Genomic DNA, 12,167 nt, shown 5'->3' on the forward strand with positions numbered 1-12,167 from the left:
ATGAGCCCTTCTTTTAACCCATACTTCCCTGCATCTTCTGCAGATGATATAAATTCCATTATGACTTTCAAAACCTGTGAACTGATAAAGCAGAAGTGGAGGCCATGCTGACTTCATAAAATGAAAGAACTGTCACAGCATCAATGACCCCTGTTTTCAAGAAAGCAAGAGAATCATTTTCTATGCTCCAAACAAATCTGGATACAAATCCTTTAAGTTAGGAAGCCTAGTGTTTGAGCTTCACTTCAACTTTCTACATACACAAGACAGACACCAAATTCCAGCCTCCCGTAGAAACAGACTTCCAAATAAAGATGTTCCTAACCACTGCCCACTGTGTTACTCGGAGGAAAAGTCGCACCAGATCAGAGCGGTTTGGGGAGCCCGGGAGGGAGTGCACAAGATTTTGTAAGGGGGTCTTTTCAGAGGGGGTATGTAGGACCAGTCAGGGCGACTGCCCCAAAGAAAAGAGCTCCACACTGGAAAGAAACTTCCGAAGGCACGTTTGATGCTTGATGGGTCATAACACTGATCAAAGGGAATTACAATGAAGGGTTCTAGAAAGTGCATCTGGGCAGAGACCGGGAAACACCTTGGAAACTAGAGGCACCACCTATTACTAAATGAAAGAGAAGAAAGGAAGCAGTTGGTAGTACGATAGCACTGAAACAGGTAGAAATATATAAAGGTCTATTTTCCACTCATCTGACAGGTGAGTGCCTGCATTCGGGTTTGCAGGAAACTCTCCTTCACTCACTGATTTAAGGAACCAGCTTTACTCCATCCTGGATCTCTCACATCCCCTATGGCTTGGGAGCTTCTTCATCTATAAATGGCCAACTAGTAAATAGTTCAGACTTTTCAGCCTACATATGGCCTCTGCTGCATATTCATTTTTTTTAATTCTTCAAAATATGGAAACATCCTTTACTCATGAACTGTATAAAAATGGGCCAAGGACCAGATTTGGCCCACATGTCATAGTTTGCCTATTTCTGATCTACAAGATGGAAGAGGAAAGAAAAAATGAAAAAAGACATAGATCCTTTCAACTAGCTTGACCCATAGCTGACATCATTTTTGCTTGAGTTCTACCAACAACAACTAGTCCCAGTACCTTGTTGGATACAGGGGAGCAGGAAAAAGTCCCATCCAGTGAAAATCCCACGCTATGGAAAAGAGAGAGAAATTTTAGTGGAAAGTTAGCTGTCTCTGGAACAAGAATAAAATTTAAAAGAATCTAAATTAGAAAAAAAATTAAACCACACAAAATCTATCATGACCGCGTAAGGTATTTCTCAGTATTGCAAAAGTTTAAAATAGAAAATACAATTCACACCTAAAAATACTACAGCAGAAAAATTCTATGAAAATCTCATATTACATAGAAACAAATCTGGAAAAAAGTATTCACAATAAAAACTCTTAGCAAAGTCGAAATCAAAGTGAACTTTACTTTGACAAAGACTATATTCAAAACCTACAAGCATCTGTCCTCACTTCTAGTCAATATTATACAAAGGCTCCAGCCTTTACATGTACAATATTCAATTCTAGCCAATGCAGTAAGACAAGGTAAGAAAATAAAAACTGCTGGAAATGATTTAAAGACAAGTCATAGGATATGAGAAAATGTTTGTAATCTATATAACTGAAAAAAAAAGTTTCTCTGAAACAAAAACTACAGATTGACAATTTATATAAAAAAGGGTAAAGCATAAGAACATGTCATTCTAAAAAAACTGAATGGCCAATAAAGTTTTAAAATTAAGAAATACAAATTAAAAAATAAGAAATTGCCACTTTTAACAACATATTGAGGAAAAAGAGCATTTTAAGTTTGACAGTATCAGGGTCTGGATGTTGGAAGTGACCAGTAACTACTTGCAGCTGAAGTATATAAAGCAGCAAACTTCTGCAGGGAGTAATTAATCCATACATAGCAAGATTTCAGATTAGCATACATTAGAACCCAGTGATTCTGGCCCCTCACATTGAATGCTCTTAGAAAACCTTCAAAACCATGGTTCAAGGTGCCAAATGAGTCTTCTATTATTTCAAGGGTAAAAGCTAGTTCATATCAAACACGTAATCCTTAGGAGATACCTTAAAGGTAAGGCTACTCTTTCAAGATAGTTTTTGGTTGTTAAAAAAAAAAAAAATGCACAAAGGTGCATTACAGTTGAAACGGAAACCACTTGACAAGTCTTAATTTCTCATTAACATGTAAATCAAACCATATAATATATCATCTGTCAAATGCAGAATCTGTTGAAAGTCAAGCCGAACTTGAAAGCAGGAAAAGTAGGCTTTCCCTCCCTTGAAGACATAAAGGCATGTTGAGGAAGAGACGCAAGATGCTTTGACCTCCAGCAATCTTAGTAGCAGGTATCTTTAAAGAGCAGAGTGTTCTGAAGGAGCTGAATCTGTCTGCAAATATTTTGCCTAAAGGTTCCAGGGAATGATTATTTTCTTCAAGTTGCTTTCAGCAATTGGATCTTGTCACTATGAAATACTATGTCCTATAGGAAAAAAAATAATGTTAAGGTGGAAAAAGTTACATGAATGTCTTCTACATCAATTCTGCCCCTAAATGTGAAGTAATTCATGGAGGAAAATGCATCTTAAAGTACACAGCCTCCCATAAAGGTGACCTACAGACAACTATTTAATACTCATTCATTAGAATTAAATAAGAGTACAAGAAAACAGAGAACCAGATTTCTCACCAACATTGTCAGGAAAATGTTATGAAGTCCAATTTCTTTTGTCTAGTTATAAACCAAGGGTTCATGAACAACAACAACAAAAAAGACTTATTTTCTCCTGTTAATATGACCAATTCACTATAATGATCTAATTATAATACAATGTCTCCTTTTAGAGAAAAGATATCTCAATTATTTATGTGTTTTTCTGCTTGGCTAACACCATAATATAGAGAGTATATTAAATCCATCAGGATATTATACAGTTACTTCCATAGATGAAAGAAAGACTATAGTCCCCTAGATAGTAGAAATAAAATAACCTAGCATAATTAACCTATATGATTATTATAATAGAATTTGTGAAAATGAAGCCTGCCAGATATTAGAAGAAATGATCTCATTATAAAATCCTCAGGTTCTCATTTCTTGGAAAAACCCTAATTATAACCTTATCTTTTCAGTGGCCAATTACTGTATTCAGCATATTTTCTGAAATAAATGCTTTGCTATTTTTATGACTTGCCTATCTGTATTTTGAATTCTGAGAATCGAAATCTACCATACAGCCATTTTCATAAATAAAATCTGGAAGAAATGACACTGTTCTATCAAAACACAAGTAAAAACCTTTTGAATTTTAGATGAAATGTAAAATAGAAATCCTTTATTAGCATAAATAAAATACTTAGATGATAACACTGATCTCTCTCCAATTTGTCAAATAGGTGATTAGAGCCTTCCAATTGACAAGAAGAAATTGTCTGTGCCACACAAAGTAAATTGGCCAGCTTTTCCAATGAGCTAGATCCTTGTATTAAAAAGAAAGGGTAGCTGATTGGCATTCCCAAAATATAAAGTTTTTAAAAATCTTATTATTTTATAAAAACTAACTTTTCCTATACAAAATAATGTTCTTTCCATTTTTGTTCACAACCTAGACATTCACAGTGGAAGCACTGCTCTCAAAGTATGTATGTGTGTGGCGATGCAGGGGCTGGTGAAACGGAGTGTGGATGGGAAACGTGACAGCATCCCCACAACATACCCTCGTCTAACACGTGCACCGAGAAACACCACCAGAAGCAGCTTTCAGTTCTCTAAAGCGACCATTGTTCTAATAACTCAGCCCTGAAATCGTTTGGAAGACACACACACAAAATGTTATACAATCTCATCAGAACATGCTTGATATTTGAGTATCACTAAAAAGATGTTGGGCCATCACTGCTGGAAAGTGACATAGCTCCAGCTATCTGACAATTGATGTGAATGGATTCCCTTCCTCTGAAGCACTGGCTTCGGAAAAATAACCAGCTAACATAAATTGTTGGCTTTCATATTCAGCGAATGAATGAAGATGTAGCAAACTAGCTTGGAAAGAAAATCAGTGAAGGCATAGAGGAAAAATAACCTTTAAAAATTCTGAGTGCCTCTGGTCATCTTTATCAGGATCCTGCCATGCTGAAAATGCCCTGCCCAGTATAATTTTTTTTAATTTAACTCCTGAAATCATTTATTCTCTCAACTTTTGTGTTCACTCAATAAACAAAGAGAACTTAAGTAGTTGTAAACTGAAATTGAACTGCCTTAGTCTGAAGCAAGGCAGTGGCACCATGCTGTACTAGCATTCCACATCCACACACGCTCAGCTAAAAACAAAAAAGGAGAGACAGCCAGTTTCACCTAATGTCTTTGATGAAGCATAAAATAGCTAATTTTATTAAATACTGAGAATTTCAGGAAATTTCATCTGCCCCAGTAAGACTCTTCAATAACAAACCTTCTGATGATTTTCATAGTAATATTAACAAATATAATTGTTTAAAAATTGCACAAGGAAATGTGTCACCATTTGGAAGATACGCACAATTAAGTGAACCAACGTTTTCCAAATGACCAAAAGGTGATGTTACAAAGTCACACGTGATTTTAATGTAAGAGCATGAAAATCTCATTAATATGGTTTTAGATTCCACACTGCAGTCAACCTTTAAGAACCAACCACTTGCTGAATTTTGGTATAATACCAAAAAATATCCACAAGCATTTGAAGAGGCTACAAAAATAGTTCTATTTTAATGCTTGTTGGGAAGTTTGAATTTATTCCAACAATTATCACTAGATGAATGCAGAAAACTGCACCCAGCTGCAGTGAACTGTGTAGGAATACATAAAACACACCTGAGCACACATCTCAGTGGTTGTTGAGAGGCACCCATGCACAGCTGATGTTACAATGTTCCGTTAGATTTCACATTAGCCTCCTACCACCACTACACGGAAACTCACAAGATGCAGCCCTTCCAACTGCCAAGAACACATGGCCCCATCTCCCCCTGACTTCCTTAATTTTGCCCGTTTCTTCTCAGCCTGTCTTGTTCTTTCCCACTGTGTTTGTGTTCTCTTTGCTTTCTACATCTTTCTTCTCTCACTCTTTTCCTGTCTCAGTTTTGTTCTCTGCCTCTCACCCTTAGAGTGCTGGACCTGGGAGCCAGGTGGGTGACCTGGCCAGGGTTCACCCAGTTCCATGAACAAACTGCAAATCTTTGGCAAGGTAAAGACCTATTTTATGGTATTTATTCATTTCTTAATTCTTTAATGTGTACAGCTGTGCTACCATTTTTATTAGATTCCTATCTGTTTTTAAATTAGATTCCTAACTAGTTCTTTGTGTGTGACTAAGTTTGGTAGGGCTATATCCATCCTTCACCTCTTCTCCAATATAATGTTATTTTCCTGTGCTTTTTAGGAATGCATGCATGCTATTCTTGCAGAACGGCCTGTACTGCTTGCAAAGTATTTTCTTCATATACTTCTTTGAACATTACCTATACCTCATAAACTTCATCCAGATTTTCTTCATATACTTTAACCAAAACCCTGTGTTACTGAGACAGGATGGAAGGGGGCAAAAGCATGGGTAGCTCACACATCATGAATATTTGATCTGTCGGATTTAAAAGAAAATGATCAACCTCTTTGTAGCCTACTGTTAAATCTATTTCTTATTTTATTATATTTTATTCCACATTTTATTTTAAAAAAATTATATAGTAGTAGTCATTCCTTATTCCATTTTGCAGTAAAGAAATTACAATGATAATTATTAACATCTTTGCTCAATTCTTCCTATTGTTATACCATTAGATAACATTCACCTCTTTCTTTTTTTCACATTATTTTGAAAATTGAGTTGGCAACCTGTCTTGCAGGTGGATAAAGAAGATTTGGAATAGTACAGTGTAATAGCAGTCACTTTGCTTTCCTCTTTTACATGAGTTTTTAGACAACACAGTTTTTAAAAAATGAATCACTCATTTCATGACACTAAAAAAAAACAGTTATGGGTACACAGGCAAAAAATTACCCCCTAGATAATACTAGATGAACACAGAAAATTCAATGAAGCAGAATTTTTAATAATCTTTTATGAAAGGTTATTGCTTAATCATTTTAGAAACTACTAATTATTTTGTTTCTGGGGGCAAAGGGGAATATTAAGATAGTTCTTTCACCCCCCCTAGATTCAGAGACCAACAAATTATAAAATAAACAACACTAGTCATAATAAGAAAAAAGAAAATATCCAGCTTCCTAAGAGTAGTAGCCTGTCTGTCATTGCTAAAACTGAATAATTTCTGGAACATAAAAGCAACCACAATTTTAGTCACTGCTCTATTTCCTTTATAAAAAGAGGATTCGGGTATGAATGCAGCTCCATTGGTGAAAAACATAGCTCTCCTTTTAGCTACCATTATCATGAAGATGAAGCTTAGAACACCTAAACAGTAAACAAGACATATCCTTTGGATGAACCATGAGGCTCTGAACTACACTTGTCATTTCTGATATTCAGACTAGAGGCAGATTCCAAATAGCAGCTATTTATCACTTTGATAACTTCAAGTGACAAGTGGTATATAAATAGGAGCTGCTATTACTGTACATAGGAAATCATGAGCATTGATGTGCAAGACTCCAGGATAATGAATTTTTGAAAGAGATGTTCCCACTCTGGATGGCAATGCTATTATTAACTAGCAAGTTTTTCAAATACATTTTACAAAAATTAATCACATTCCAGCATCTTTCTGAAGGTAGTGAATAGTACCCCTTCTCTTTGCTTTAACTACAGTTTTTCTTTTTCCTCTTCTTTTTTCAGGGACCCAACATGAGAAAAACTATTAGTTTGAAACTCAAAAGTTTAAAAAAATCTTTTGACTCAGTGTAATAGGGAAAAACAAATCTGACTCCATATTAGATCTTTTCCTTGAGCTCTAAATCTGTGCTGCATTTCCTGGACTTAGTCATGCTGGTTCCGCACCTTTTGTAAAAGAATGTTGCCTAGAACCTGAAATATACAAGATAGCCCATTTTCAAGGCTCTGATCTTTAAGTGTAACACTTTCCCATTCATATAAAGATAAAAAGTTATAGAATAGAAAGTAACATTTGTCTTGTTGGAGGTTTACAGGGACACCATGACCTGACCTACGTGGACAGCTGCAAAAACAAAGGATTCCAACACCAAGAAATCTGCAATAACCAGCCACACCCTGTTCCCTTTTTAATATAAAAGGAGCCTGAATTCTGACTTGGGGAAGATGGTTGTCCAGGACATTAGTCTGCCATCTTCTGTCTGCCAACTTTCTGAGTAAAGTCATTATTCCTTGCCCCAGCACCTCGTCTTCCAATTTACTGGTTTGCTGTGTGGTGAGCAGAGTGAGTTTGGACTTGGTTACATCAGGTCTGTGAGCTTAGGCCTCAGCTGGTTTTACGATTTCTTCACATATTAATACTAAAGTTGAAGGGGTGGGTGGGGGCCTGTCAATATTTCCCAAAGTCTAGGAATTGAGAACAGTCAGCATTGTGGTTCTTCTAACTAGCTTAATAGACAATCTTCACTATGCATTTGCTTTCTAGGGTCACAAGATAAACCCTTTCAAGTCAAGGGCAACGATCACAGCAGACGATAAAAATGAAAACTTGCAAAACCAACATTGGGACTTCATTTATCTTTTCAACTAGGAAACAGGAATAGTATATGAAAAGGCCAGGGAAGTTGAGGAATCATCTCTCTATTTGGACTTTGAGGTCAAATTTCTAAATAGAACTAATTTACTCCTGATATTTGGGGAGCTTGAGACAAAAGTAACACAGAGTCGCAGGGCACATATATAAGTATTTAAAGTTTAAATCAAGCCAATAAACTCTTAAATGAAATGTGCTATAGCCTCCTTCCTTCATAGTCCTTAGACTTCTCAGAATGCCACCCAGGAATGTAGCAGTATAGGAAAAGCCAGCCCCACATCAATGCCCACTTCAGCTCCTGTTCCTGGCACCCCAAACTCACTTTTTTGCATGTGGCATGAAGATTCTCATGCCACAGGAATGTCTATCTCAGCCTACACATCCATGCTCTATCTCCATCCCTCACTGCACAACCAGCCACTCTTTAGCTATCCCTTGGAGCAAGAGATGTCCTCACATTGATGCAGTTCTCCCTTTGGACTAGTCTTTCATTAATCTTACCTGATGCCAAACTCAGAGGACTCATGCAGACTCTGCTAAGTTCAGTGTTGTTTGGAGTGGAATTCTGGGGTCCCAAATGCCCAGAACATGGTCTAGATGGGGTGATGGTGCAAAGGCAAGTCCATTGGACCCATCAACTCTTTAATCCATAGAAACTATCACAGCCAATGAGGAACTAGATCAGGGCAAGGACCTGTTTAATATGAGTGTAAGGATGGTATTACAGATTAGAATAGTTTACCTATTTTCCAGAAGAATAATTATGTGAGTAATATCCTTAGATATTTTGTGGGGGGTTTTTTGTCATTATATTCCACAAATCAAATGGCCAATGGGCAGGTGCAAGACAAGGAAATTTGAATTGAAAAGGTCAGGAATGCTGGACCCAGAGAAAGAGATGGAAAATCACTGGCAATATCCAGACACCACCATTTTCGAATGACATCATTTGTTGCATAAGAACACAGAGCTTCCATAACCATGCAGCTGCCCTCCAGGAAGTCCGCATCCCTGTTCAGATGCACGCACTATGCTTGTTCAAATCTGTTTCATTTGAGTGGATGCATTCTGTCACAATGGAGAAAGTCACCATTCTTGTACATTCCTAACCCATACTCAGCAGTAGGCACTCAAATTAATTCAGAGGAATGAGCATTTGTTGATCTGGAGATTGATACTAGATAGCAAGATTCAAACTCTTCAGAACTCTGACCCCTCACACTGCAGGCAGAGGCAGGAAGGGAGTTCCGCAGGATTCCCCTGATTTAGCAGACTGCCTTGTGGCAGTTATATCCATAATTTATGAGTGCTCTGCAGAGAAGTGGCACTAAATCTCATTGTAAAGTAGAGGAACTGGGTCTTTAATGTTTTGTGCTTCTCTTTGTCTTGACTCTCCAGCTTTTTTCATTGTTGGTCCCCAGATTCCTGGGGCCCACATTACAGCTTCATTGGTTCACATCCATGGCAGACCCAACCATCACCAGCATCTCAAGGACAGGCCTGGGGAAGCCTTGCTGCAGCAGAACACCACTCATGTCTGAAATCACCAGATGCAAGACATGTAAAGGACTTTTGCAGCCACCTATCCAAATGTCTCATTTTATAGATGGACAAGATGAGGCCTAAAAATTTAAGCAACATGTGCTTAATCACAGAGCTTGAGACTAGAATTTAGAGTAGGGGAAAGGAAAAGAAAGAGAAATAGTTAATTGGTAGCTAGTAGTGTTAGAGGAGTGTGTGTAGTATGCAAGGAACCTGACTCAGTTTACTGTTTTTAATCCTCACATCAATCATGTAGGAAGAGTATTGATTAATCTCATTTGCAGATAAGGGAACAGAGGCTCAGGTCAGGTAAGTAATTTATCTGAGGCCACAGTGCAAATGAGTGGCAGAGCCAGGATCCAAAGTCTCAGTTCTTTCTACCACACCAAGCTGCATCTCATATTCTACACACTTTTATGTCCCCTACAATATGCATAGTGCACATGGTGGGACTACACTGTCTGTTCATTTAAAAATAGACTTAGACAAAGCAGAATAATAGAGTGGACAATTTGGATTCCCTTTCTTCCTACTGTTGACATTGTGATAAAGACAGAGATAAACCAGAGCTCCTCTAATCAGTTCACAATAAAATGAATAACAACTAACTCACTGTGCCTTCTAGTTACAAAGTATTTTCATAATTCCAAGTTTAATTAGCCATGAGGTCATTGGCATTATTATCATTTCCATTTTTAAAATAATGAAACCAAGACATAACAAAATATTTTTGAGAAACATCCTCCAAAGTCACAAAGGTAAGTAGGAAGCATACTAGAAACTTTAAAATGAGTTTTCTGGCTATACACTCAAGCTCCCAAGGAATCTAAATTCCTTAAAAATTCTAAGAGTATGTAAATAGAGAGTAGGGCCTTATTAATACTGGTCAATGAATATATATTTCTCCTTCAGAAAATGGCAGAGAATTATGACTCTTATTTACGACAATTGCTCCAATGCACTCAGAAATTTACACTGTTAATAACTGAGCTTGGGAAGGCTGGAGAACTAAGTAAATGGTGTCACAGTGAGACAAAGGGCAGGCTGGGCAGCTCATTAATCACTGCTTTCCTCCTACTGATTACAGAAAAATAAGGAGCTCAGTGCTGCTAAAATGGGGCTACAGAATGTCTCTCACAACAACACGTAGTCCCTGAATTTCCAGATAGAGCATCTTTGCATCATGATTGAAGTCAAATATGATTCTTTCAAAAGGTTTTCTTTTAAGTAATTTTATTGGTAAAACTATGGTAAACAACATAATAACAAAGAGATTGTGCTGTGAATTTCACAAATTATGTTTCTATGTCTGCGTTATTTTGGCTTAGATGGAAGCAATCAAATAAAAAGATGAGTCACTTCCTCTAATTATCTACGGCCCCACATCATTTAAACCAGCATCATTTCAAGTACCGATCAATGCTTCTTTCATAAATCCATATAAAAAACAAAAAAGGAAGAATAAAATATTGAAAAAATGTTGCCTTTGTCTTTTTACGGTGTAGTGGTAAAAGTTCTTATAGTGTAGGTGTGATAATAGAGTAACAAGGTTATGTGTCTATCTTTTTAAAATCTCAGAACTTATATTTCTGAATAAGTGTTAGCCTTTCTCAAACCTTCTGGAAATAAAGTGGAATGTAAATGTGCAAATGAAAAGCGAATGGTGCTGTCAGCTCACCAAACACAGTCCTGTACCACTTCCATTGTTCCAGCTACTTCTGTTCTCCCTTCAGGATTACTTTCAGTCTGTGGCACATCATTTAAATGAACGTAATGATGGCAAGTGCACATCCTTTTGGCAGTCTTTTATTTTTGGAACAACAAAAAAAGTCATTTGTTTCCAAGCCTGGTAAGTTTGAGGAGTCTGTGGAGTTATATTTAGAAGTCTTTTCCTCACAATTAAAGAAATCTTAACTTGAGAGTTAAGAAAACAAAGTCGTAAACAGAAAGCCGGTCTAGACCTGACAGGTATGGGTTTGTAAAATTCAAGGGTTTTGTTTTTTTTTTTCTGTTGTTAATCTTTCTCTCACTCTCGTGTTTTTCTTTTCTTTCTTTTTTTTTTTTTTTTTCTGTCAGGTGAGAGTTGGTGGAGTGTGGAGGAGTGGGTGTATTTGCAGTATGTTCTTTCCATGGTCTTCTGTCCAAAGAGTAAAACCTGTTCAAACATACAGACATTTCATGTCTTGATTTCTATTGGGATTGTAAATTAAAGCACAAATATCATTCTCATTCACAATAATAACCTCTGAAAGAGAGGCACTAAATGGATTTTCTAGGACCAGTTGAAGAGTTTCTCAGTTAACATTTCCTAAATTCATGCACCTAAAAATAATACTACAATTTCCTGTGGATCTTCCCTGAGACAAGACTTGCAGTATTTTTAAGTAATTATTAAAAATGTGACGGCCTAGGCTGAGAAAAAAATAGTAACTCTATTTAAAATTTAATTTCACTTAGAATTAAATCACTTACTCATTACAATTAATCACAGTTGAATTATACTGGATATTAGACCTGTTATACAATAAACACACCGTCCATGTGAAACAGTCCTAACGAACGTAGACCTTTCTTTTTTTCTAAAAAAAAAAAAAAAAAAAAGAAAAAAAGATATTATTTTGGCCTTTCTGTCTAAATGGAAAGTGTCTGGGGCCTGATACAAGACTCTTTGTTAACGTGAAGACTCTTCATTCCTTTAAAAACAAATGGCTGTATCATTGCCTCTCAGCCCAGAGGGCATCTGCTCAGCCTCTCTGTGATTGGCTCATGGGACGACAGCTCTAGGAAAGGTTCCGTTCATTCAACAGCATTACTCAAGGGACCAGAATGTTTAATAAGTTGAGATATAATTTCACAGAGAGTTGGGAAATGAGTGTAAGTATAT

General features: G+C 36.8%; 1 long non-coding RNA gene across 1 annotated transcript in view; it reads right to left on the bottom strand.

The window, feature by feature from the left end:
• The window catches only part of LOC123615897 (uncharacterized), a 132,834-nt gene that overhangs the window by 52,964 nt on the left and 67,703 nt on the right, over nucleotides 1-12,167 (bottom strand). The window lies entirely within an intron of this gene.

Source organism: Camelus bactrianus, chromosome 29 (genome assembly GCF_048773025.1).
Source record: "Camelus bactrianus isolate YW-2024 breed Bactrian camel chromosome 29, ASM4877302v1, whole genome shotgun sequence".
Taxonomy (NCBI): domain Eukaryota; kingdom Metazoa; phylum Chordata; class Mammalia; order Artiodactyla; family Camelidae; genus Camelus; species Camelus bactrianus.